Source organism: Pygoscelis adeliae, unplaced genomic scaffold, assembly GCF_000699105.1.
Source record: "Pygoscelis adeliae isolate BGI_AS28 unplaced genomic scaffold, ASM69910v1 Scaffold45, whole genome shotgun sequence".
NCBI classification, from domain to species: Eukaryota; Metazoa; Chordata; class Aves; order Sphenisciformes; family Spheniscidae; genus Pygoscelis; species Pygoscelis adeliae.
In genome coordinates this window covers 12,961,957-12,972,369 of record NW_008825114.1, presented here as the reverse complement: position 1 = coordinate 12,972,369, position 10,413 = coordinate 12,961,957, and positions in this window count along the sequence as shown.

Genomic DNA, 10,413 nt, shown 5'->3' with positions numbered 1-10,413 from the left:
TCCTTGTTCATCCATGCAGGCCTCCTGGCGTTTTTGCCTGACTTCCTCTTTATTGGGATGCATCGCTCCTGAGCTTGGAGGAGGTGATCCTTGAACATTACCCAGCTTTCTTGGGCCCCTCTTCCCTCCAGGGCTTTGTCCCATGGCACTCTACCAAGCAGATCCCTGAAGAGGCCAAAGTCTGCTCTCCTGAGGTCCAGGGTAATGAGCTTGCTGTGCGCCCTCCTCGGTGCCCTAAGGATCTTGAACTCCACCATTTCGTGGTCACTGCAGCCCAGGCTGCCCTTGAGCTTCACATTCCCCAGCAGCCCCTCCTTGTTGGTGAGAACAAGGTCCGGCATAGCACCTCTAATTAATCTAATGCTACTTATAAACGTTCAGTTAGTGTTTTAAATCAGTTAGTTTTTATGCCTAGACAGATTAACTTGTGTGGAAGTTTTTGGTTGTTGTTGGTTTTTTGGGGGGTTGTTTTTAGGTTTAAGAAATACTACTGATATGGGGATTATGGTATTTACTGTACTTCTATTAGTGACTGTGAGCGTATCAGATTTTTTAAAATAGATTATCTTGAAGAAGGCCTGTGTTGTAACAGAAAGGGATAGCAATGTCAGCAAACTAGGAATATGTCTTATATTGACAAAATATGTGTTCTTTAAGTTTTGCAGTCCCTGAATCAGAGATGGTATACAAGAATCGTATTTTTAGCCAACATTTTGTATTGACCAAACCTTCTGCTCTAAATGTAGTCCAATTATTGCATTATCTTAATTTTCACCAGGGACCATTAAGTAAGTGCAAAGGTACAACCTCTGGCTGAGGGGGACCACAAGCCTGAGACTGCTGAAAGAATCAGGGAGGTAGCACTATATGCTTGCCATGCTACCCTTGGCACCCAATACTAGACATTTTCAGGGACAAAATACTGAATTACATGGGTTGTTGTGTCAACCTTTGCAGGCTTCCTGTATTTTTGTTTATAGAAAAAAGATTTATTAAAAATTTCATGTAGTTGCTCTAGTATTCCAACAGACAATAATAATTGAATTCTTGTATATGAGTTTATTTTGCTTACAAATGGTTTTCTACACACTGGAGGTGTGGAAAACCACATTTTGTGTTCACCGTATCATTTATATATTTTTAGTAATGTATTCTGAGAACTCACTAGGACACATGGGTGGAAAATTCTCATTTAAAGTAGAATAGTTGTTAAGCAACTTTAAAATTTAATTAGAACCCTTTGCTGCATTTCATTATGAGGTTATTTCATAATTACTTAGCAGGTCCTAGGTATTTACTAATGCAGAAGTGACAGTACATGATACTGCTGAATTATAACTGCACAGCTGGAGAAGATACTTAGAGAAATAAAGAACGGATAAATGCATCATTTAAAAAGCATCAGGGGAAAACTCAGCATTGAGCATCCTTCCTCCCCCCGCCCCGCCCTTCGCAGTTGTAAACAATGCTACAAAATTCAGCACAGTTGTCTGTCTTCTAATGGCTTAAGGAGCCAACCAGACAGAACCAGCTGGTTCTTTACTTATGCAACTTACTGGAACAGGAATATTAGTACTGAGAAGAAAGCTAAGCTCCTAACCAATGGAGAGATGGGCAAACTGCTACAACTGGCCCTGTACTCACTGTGTTGAATTTAGTGCAGTGAGTCAACATATGGGGTAGAATTGGGTTCAAAATATGCTGAGACACCCTACTTCTTTTTTCTTGGGAAAAAACCCTAAACCTACAATTCCTTTTGCTTGAGTAATACCTGCATTGCACACCCTCCCAAATTCTGCCGTGAAAAATGAAGTTACCACCATCACTCAAGACTGTTTAAAGAATACGGTAATATGTTACTACCTCTCAGAGATTTAAAGACATTATTATTATGCAGACATTATTTGCACACTCATTCACAGAAGTACAGTTTATATTTTAACACTTCCAGACATAAGAAATTAAAGTTCAATGGAATACTTATGAGAAAATAATGAGTTGCTGTGCCTTCCTTTCTCTTTTGACTAGGAAAATTCCAACAGGAAACACAGTGTAGATACTGAAGCCCCTCAAATGAAGCAATTTCTTCCAATTATTTTGCGTATCTTCACTGGTATCTTTAATCAATATAAATATGTACGGGTTTCATTTTAACTTCTGCTGCAGTTGAATTGGTCTTTCTGCAGTCACTTACTCTTTCTCAATGTCCCGGACAGCTTTGAATTTCCCTTTTTTCCCTCCTCCTTTGTTTGTTATTCTTTACTGCTCCTAACAAAGCCATTGTTTGATCCATGGAAGAAAACAGAGGATACAGTAATTTTTCCTCATTGTGATATTCAGAGCTCAACGCCTTTGCTTCCTTCCCTTCTGTTCTTTCCTTGGCCTCTTCCTATATATTCATCCTATTTTCCTCCTGCTGGTTCCAAAGGATGCCTGTTGCTATTCATCAACAGAACTGCGGCTGTGGCTGGGATTTCACACACGTTAAACCAGCATATGCAGCTCTCCATGACCCTCCCCCTGCTTCTTCCCACCCCTGCACCACTTCCTCTTTCGTACCTCAGGGAACTGATTCAAGCTAAAATCCAACCCAGCAACTAAGGAGAATTTTTAGCCCAGCAGCATTACGGTGATGTTTTTGATAGTTTTTAACCCGGCACAAAGAAGATGGTGTGCAAGCATGAAAACAGGGGCAGGAAAGGTCTAATAGCTTCTTTTAATGGCCAAGCTGGTTTGTATAGATCTAGAGCAAATGCAGAACTACCATATGAAAGGATCAGGTCCTTAATTTTTTTCAGTCAGCCAAATTCCACCTAAAACTTAAGGCACGATACGGACACTATTTTATTAACTGGGGTTATTACACAGCTTCTCCAAACTGGCACAAATTATACCAGTTTAAGCATCTTTACGCCAATAACACAATGTCCAAGGATTGTCAGTCTGTGTCAATTGTATCACAAGTAATGTAGTTGCACTGAACCCATCCTCCATAAAAACCACACAAATTCACCTTCTGTGCCTGAAAGGCATCAGGTTACCCCAGATTTCTGAATGGTTTGCAGGCTTCTTCTGTAAACAAACATACAAGTTTTTGCTTCCAACACAATATGCTGGATGAGACAGTACTGTCAAAAAAAACACAGCAGCCTTAAGTTTTGACACACAAAGTTTGTAAGTACTATGGGAAATATTAAAGAGTATTTCTTGTAGATGAGTTCTGCTACGAGAGGGTCCAATAAAAATTTTATTACTGATTGCCCTGTGCACACCACTGGCGCAACATCAAATACACATATGTGTAAAGAACATTGCCTCCTTGCCTAGAACAGCAACCTTAGTTTAAATATCTTTTTCTACAGAAACCAAATTAAATTAAACCCAGCAAATTATGCTTGCTTTTTAGATGTTGTTTTATTTAACCTTTTGCTTTTTTTCTCGACGTAAGGAAACATCTTGCAAAAAATACATTTCCTTTAAGATACTTGATTTTCTCATCAGCCACCCCTTCCTTTTCCACTAACAAATTCTCCTCCTCTAACAATCTCTGACACTCCCAAAATGAAGTCAGAAATGCAGACACACAATTTCCCAATATCAGGCCAACACAAAATCTAGCTGACAAAATATTAGAACATGCCTCCGTCGTGATAAAAATTTGGTTTGCTTACCTCCATCACAGAACATCTTTCTTAAACTTTTAAATTCTTGGTATAATACAGTATGAGCAAACTGAATGTATTTCTCAGGAAGATTAAAAGTGGTAAATTACACTGAAGACAAAATATTGGATTTTTATATTCAAAACTATTCATTTCACAAAATAATGAGTCTTCATAAATAATGTTGAACTGCGCATTTAAATTAGTTTGTTAAGATTATCAAAACATTAACATTTTTTCTTACCACACATTTTCATGTATCTGCAGCTGAAAAAAACTTTTTTAAAGAAAGCTTCCCTCTACAAAGAAGCAGCAACAGAGGCTGTAATATTTAGTTCCTATCTACAAGACAGTGGTTTTGTAAGAGCTCCATCAATATATAGTATACTCTTGAAGCACATCACATTCTGTGTCACAAGAATAAATTACTATTATAAAAATACATTAAAAATTGATAACTACATAGCCATGCTGCATTTTGTACATTTGCTTCTGTCTATGCAGACTGATTAACTCTACTTACGTATGGATAAATAGTACTTAGCTGTGAGTATTCACAATTATTTCACTTTTTAATTTTTGCACATGTACCTAGGGCCTAATTTACTGGTTACTATGAAGGCCACTGCAAAGATATCATTAGATCAAACTAATTCCCAGTTCTGTTTTTCGAATAGCAGAGATGGAAGAATGATCACTGAATCAGGAGTTTTAAATGCAATTGGAAAAAGAATAGTCACCTTTCTGTCAGGTATTACCTGACGGAAAACCAGACTTTTTTTTTTTTGTCTCATGATTAGTCACCTACCATCACCAATACTAGAGACAGTAGATATAGTATTTTGCTGGAGATAGAGGATAATTTCACACCGTTCTCTCTTACTTTACATCAAAAAAGATTATAACCCATGTTCTACAACACTAGTATTAGAAAATGAGAAGGTCATAAATAAAAGCTAATGTAGTTATTAAACACATCATGTAGCATAAACCTCATGTCCTTTCATGAATAGCAACAGACCCTACAGGCAAGACATCTGCTTTTCTCCTATTTTGGCTTTGCCTGCACTATAAAAATGTGATCACATTATAGTATTTAACAGCTGATTCCTGTCAGCTTTGTATCTGACCACTTGTGAAACAAAAACTTATTTCAGTGTTCTTGCATACCTTAACATTTCTTTTAAAATGGTATAACATTTATTTTATATAGGCCCTTGCTGCAGATATGCTTGGCAGCATAGTCTTGGCAGCTCAAGGGTATTTTTCATCAATATTTGCATTCGAGTAACCGATCTGTAAGTAAAAGGTTCCAGGCAATACATGTGTTTTCACAAAAAAATTATCTATCATCTATTGAATGATTATTTGAATGTTTTAAATTACAAGTAGATCCTTATTTACACTTCATATTTAAAGGCATTTTCTAGTTTGGAGAAACCGTATGAGGGCAGTTACACTAATAGCTGGTACCAGGGGGTAAATTACCTAAGCATGTGCTTAGGTAGCCAGCAGTGCTGGGGCTGCTAAGTCTGTTTTTCTTTATAATAAATGCCAGATTTGTGATTTAATAGTAACAATGCTTGCCCGTATTTTATATATAGTACACATCTGTTAAATGATGATTGTATTGTAATTGTAAATATTAAAAGAAATTGTCCTAAATGCAGAAAAGTCAGTTGTGAATATTTAGCTTGTAATCACATTTATTTCCTAAATGCTGTTAGTGGAATAAAACATTTCCTCTTAATTATCGTAAATCACACTCTCTTCCATCACAGATTCTTTGAACATATACATATTTTCACCTTAGCGTTTTAAGATTTTTTTTTTTTAATCCAAAAGAATGCTTTGTTAAGGTTGTGATTCTGCCAGTACTTTAAAAGTGAGATCAGACCATCATCTGCTGCAGTTAATGCTACCATTACCTCATTCTTGTCCTGTAATTATCAACATCATTAAAGAAAGCCCTTGACCCTTTATGCAGAAATAATAATCTGCTTTTTTTTCCCCCTATAGGAAAGGCTGTTCTCATCCCAGAACTAAATTCAAAACTACCAAGGATGCAAACACAATGAAGTTGCTCAAGATGTTAGGGTGTTCTGTACCAGCCAAGTCAACTGTATAGGCTCTCTGTTCAGCCTGTGCAAAGAGTTAAATGCTTCTAAAAAGGCTAAATTGCTGGGCAGGGAGATGCTCATTTAGCTGGTAAGAAGCATTAAGTATTGAATGTCTCCCAGGTCCCACCTCAACCTACAGATAAGGTCCTTGACAGAGCTAGAAATTAGAAGCTTTCAGCCACTTGGATTGAAATTCCTACTGCTCTTTGAGCAGCCACAGAATTGAGACAAATTTATTTTTCTTTGCAGCAATGACCTTGTGAGAGCTCCCTCAGGAAATAGGGAAATACCTTTGTCCTGAAAGGCCTCTATCTGTAAGTCCTTTTATGAATGTCCCTCTCAGTTCATCCAACTCAGTTCACCTCTCTGGTTCATGCTGTATTACCAGACTGTATTACCGATACAGATGGTATTTGGGAAGCCTGCATTTTGCCCTTTTTCATATTAATGGAACTTTGTAGAAATCAATGACAGTTTTTTCCTTGAAAAGAATGTAGAAGTTGGATTTTTTTTTTTTATCTGCCACAAAACAATAGGCTGTATATTGCTGTTGCTTTTTAAGTAGTACTGTCTAGTCAAACAAGCTATGTTCTTCCACCACCCACACTGCCAATATAGTAAAAGGTATTAAACTATTTAAAAGGCAGCATTAACTGTGACTTGTATTACAATACGAAGCCTATGGTACAGTCCTAAAAAACTTACAGTTTACACAGGCAATAGAGATACCAAAAGCGGCAGGTGATCCCTGAGCGGATGACAGGAAAAGCTCTGTGGGCCCTGCCACTCGTAAACAAGAAAGAACTAAAGATGGAAAGGTTGAGGGCAGTCCTGGCTGCAGTGATCTTGACACTGCGTTCTTTTAAACGCTCAGAGAAGCGAGCAAGTTAAACAACACATCTCTGAGCTTCAGGAGATCTGACTGCAGCTTATCCAGGATCCAACGGGAGACTGCCCAGGCAGGCAGGCAGGAAGGCCCAGCGCAGCAGGCCGCTTTTCTGGATAACCTCTTCGAAGCACACCAACACTGGATAGTCCAGAAAACCAAGCTGGTGCGGCAGGACCCCAGCACGGATGGGCAGGGAACCCCTGAGCTGAGCGGTGAAAAAGGAAGTACAGAGGGGATTTCAGGAAGGATATAGGGACACAGGCCAAGCATACAGGGATGAGAAGGGCAACAAACAGGGCTTCTGTAAGTGCACCAGGAGCTGAAGGAAGACGGAGGAAAACGGGGCTCGCTGTTCAGTGAGGGAGGGGACCTGCTGACAAAGGACACGGGAAAGAGCCAAGGCCTTTTTTCGCCTTGGTTTTCACTGGTTAAGGTCTGCTTTCTGGCCTCCCCTTTCCCCGAGCCTACTAACAGGATCTGCAGAAAGGTCGTACCACCCACGTCAGGGGACGGCACCGGGCGTGCAGCCATCCTGACCGGAAGATCGTTACACATCGAGGGGTCAGTGACCCACGTCACGGTTAACCCGAGCAGGCGCAGCGTGGCCTTCAGGCCGCGCTGGGCCGCGCAAATCCCTTGGCCGCAGGACAAGGTCAGGCAGCGCACGGTGCCGGAGGAGCCGGCGGGCTGCTCCTGCTTGGTAGCAGAGATCATGCTACCCGCCTGGCCTTGCCTTTACCCGAGAGGGTCAGCTCTAATAACTAGCATTTTAAATGGTACTTAACAGAGTCCGAGTGCCTTTCTTACTGAGATCGTATGTACCAGCACCTCCTGGTGGGAGTGGAGTACTTTAGCCTGCAGACACGTACAACTCTCCATGGGACCTGACAGGGTGCTGATAAGGGCGCTGGCTCACGTCACCACAAGGCCGCTCTCTGGGATATCGCAAGGGTCATGGCAATCAGGAGGTTCCTGATGGCTGGAAAAAGGCAAGTGTCACACCCATCTTCAGAGAGGAGGATCCAGGGAACTACCGACTGGGCAGCCTGACCTCCGTCCCAAGAGGTTAGAGCAGATCCTCCCTGAATCCATGCCTAGGCGCATGAAGGAGATGGTGACTGGGAACAGCCAGCATGGGTCTATCAATGGCAAGTCACGTCTGCCCAACCTGTTTCCCTCTAGGAAGAGGTTTCTGATTGCGTGGGTAAGGGGCAAGCGGGTGGGAGGCGGGTGGGGGAGCGGGTGAAGCTACCAGACATGACAGGGAGGGGCAGGGGGAAGAAAAGGAAAGAAAGCAGTCAGTGCTAGAGGGCCCGCACTGTATGGGCTGGACACACGGACTGATAGAAACCTCCTTAAGTACAACAAGGGCAAATGCAAAGTCCTTCATCTTGGCAGAAATAACCCAATGCAACAGTAAGGGTTGGGGGCCAACTAGTTAGAAATCTTTACAGAGTAAGACCTCTGCGTCCTGGTGGGCAGGTTGAACGTAAGTCAGCAGCATGACCTTGCAGTGGCGACAACCAGCCACATACCAGGCTCTATCAGAGCAGCAAGCAGGTCCAAGAAAGCAAGCCGCCTTCTGCTTTCAGCACGTGTGAGACTGCATGTGGAGTACCGTGTCCTATTTAGAGTTCCCTAGCACAAGAAAGCCACTGAAATAGTGAAGCAGGTGACCAGCAGACAGCTGTCAAGGTGGTCAGGGAGCTGGAGCACACGCCACTCCCTGGAGAGGATGAGAGAACAGGGTTTGTTCAGCCCTAAGAGAAGGCTAAGAATCAAAAGCAGGACAAATTCTGACAGCACCACGCTGCAATTTCACCCTGTTAGAAAACCCAGTGTAAGTAGGGAAAAAAATCCTTAAGAAAAAAAGATTAAAAAGTGACTCGCTGATACAAAAGTATGCTACACATACATTTAGATGAGAAACTGATTTGTAGGAAACTTCTACCTCTCCTGTTGCATTAAAAAGAGTTGCAGTATGAGGCTGCCCTTAACCTCTCATTTGCTGTCATTACTGTTGGGACCATAACACAGAGAACTGGATCTGAAATGGAGGTACTATTTACATTTTGAAGTCCTTTTTGCCCTTTCCTCCCTGGTAAATACATTTAAGTTTGCTTGCCACCAGATAACTCGGAAGTACTGTACCACAAATCACTCTTCCCTCTCTGTAACAAAGACCTTAAAGTTACTACCTTTCTATTCTAAACAGAAATGCTTGACATTGTTACAGCAAGACATTGAGAAATAGGGCTTTATATTTAGAACCAAGTGTTCATGTTTACTGTACTGTCTAAGCATGTCCCATACTCAGCTACTGTGAAAATTTCTCCTACTGATATGACCTGAAATATATAATTATTTTAGTGTGAAGTCACAGTACCGGAGCAGTACAGCACACCCTTTAAGAAATCCTTTAACATTCCTAACTGATAATTTAAAATTACATTATCTCAACTAGCTGTTACTTCCTTAGGCCACTGCCAAGAAGGAAGTTGATGGGTTATAATGACATGCATCATTGTGGCAAAACCAGTATCCAGCAGGATTAGGCTAGTCCTCAAACTGTTTATTTGGAAACCTGCCACATTCTTCAGTCCAGCCACTGCCTTGTTCTATGGTTTGAGAGTGAATACCTTTAAAGGGAGTAGGGCACAGCAAAGTTTCTGAGAACTTTCTTTTTTCTACTACCTTGCCTTAGTGACAGAGCTTTTAAATGGGATATTCTGGTGCAGGTACCTGGCACCACTATAGGCAATTTATTGTTTTCATTTTCTTTAATAACTTAAGAAAGGCAGGAAGAGCAAACTTTCATCATTAATATAACAACATCCAAGTCATTGTGTGAGAACATTGTAGGTTTTGTACTTTAAATTAGCTGGAAGTTTCCATTGTGATCAGCAATGAAAGAATGCAGTTTATTTTTCCCTTTAATATGAAAACATTCCTGAAGAATACAGCTTCTGAAACTGCACACAGCCAAATACACTGCAGGTGCAGAAGTCTACTTAGCAGCTGAAAGAACGTTAGCAAGAAAAAGTGAGTTTGTAAAATAGCATGGAGAAGAGAGGACAGAAAGGGACTGCTTTCTGCTAGAATGTTACATGAAACTCATGAGAGCAGCTGCCATGACAATTGCCTTCAGCAGCTCGTACAGGAATTCTGTTGCACTCCCCAGCAGGAGTGTGGCCATACCTCTGCTCCAGATCACTACCACAGTCAGTTGGGGTTGCAGCCTGTTCTCTGAATGCAGCCTGTAAGAACTCCGATTACCTGAAGGACTGCGACATGCACCGCTGCTTGGCACACTGCGGCAATATACACACACACACACACAATACATACCCACTGCACAAAAGCGTTAAAACTAGTAATGGAGAAGTTGGTTCTGAGAGCCAATGAAGTGGATAAGGCATGAACCAATGACTGGTACCACACAGCCACATAGGCCATTTTGTTTTACATACTGCCCTTAACTAAGCATGCTTTCCTCAAAATCACTTTATTTCATTCCTTTTCTTGTCTGAAAAATTATGCAATACTTCTAATTAGTTCTGGAAGCTTAAACACAGATCTGGAATCACTGTACACCAGAAAATTGCACCGGAATATCTACAGAGCAGTCAAGCTCTAAACAGCTAGCAGTACTAAGATTTACCTTCTTGCCTGCACTGGAGAACAGCCACAGGAGTAGCCCTGCAGGGAGAACATCCTGAAAACAAAGACAAGGACAACGGGG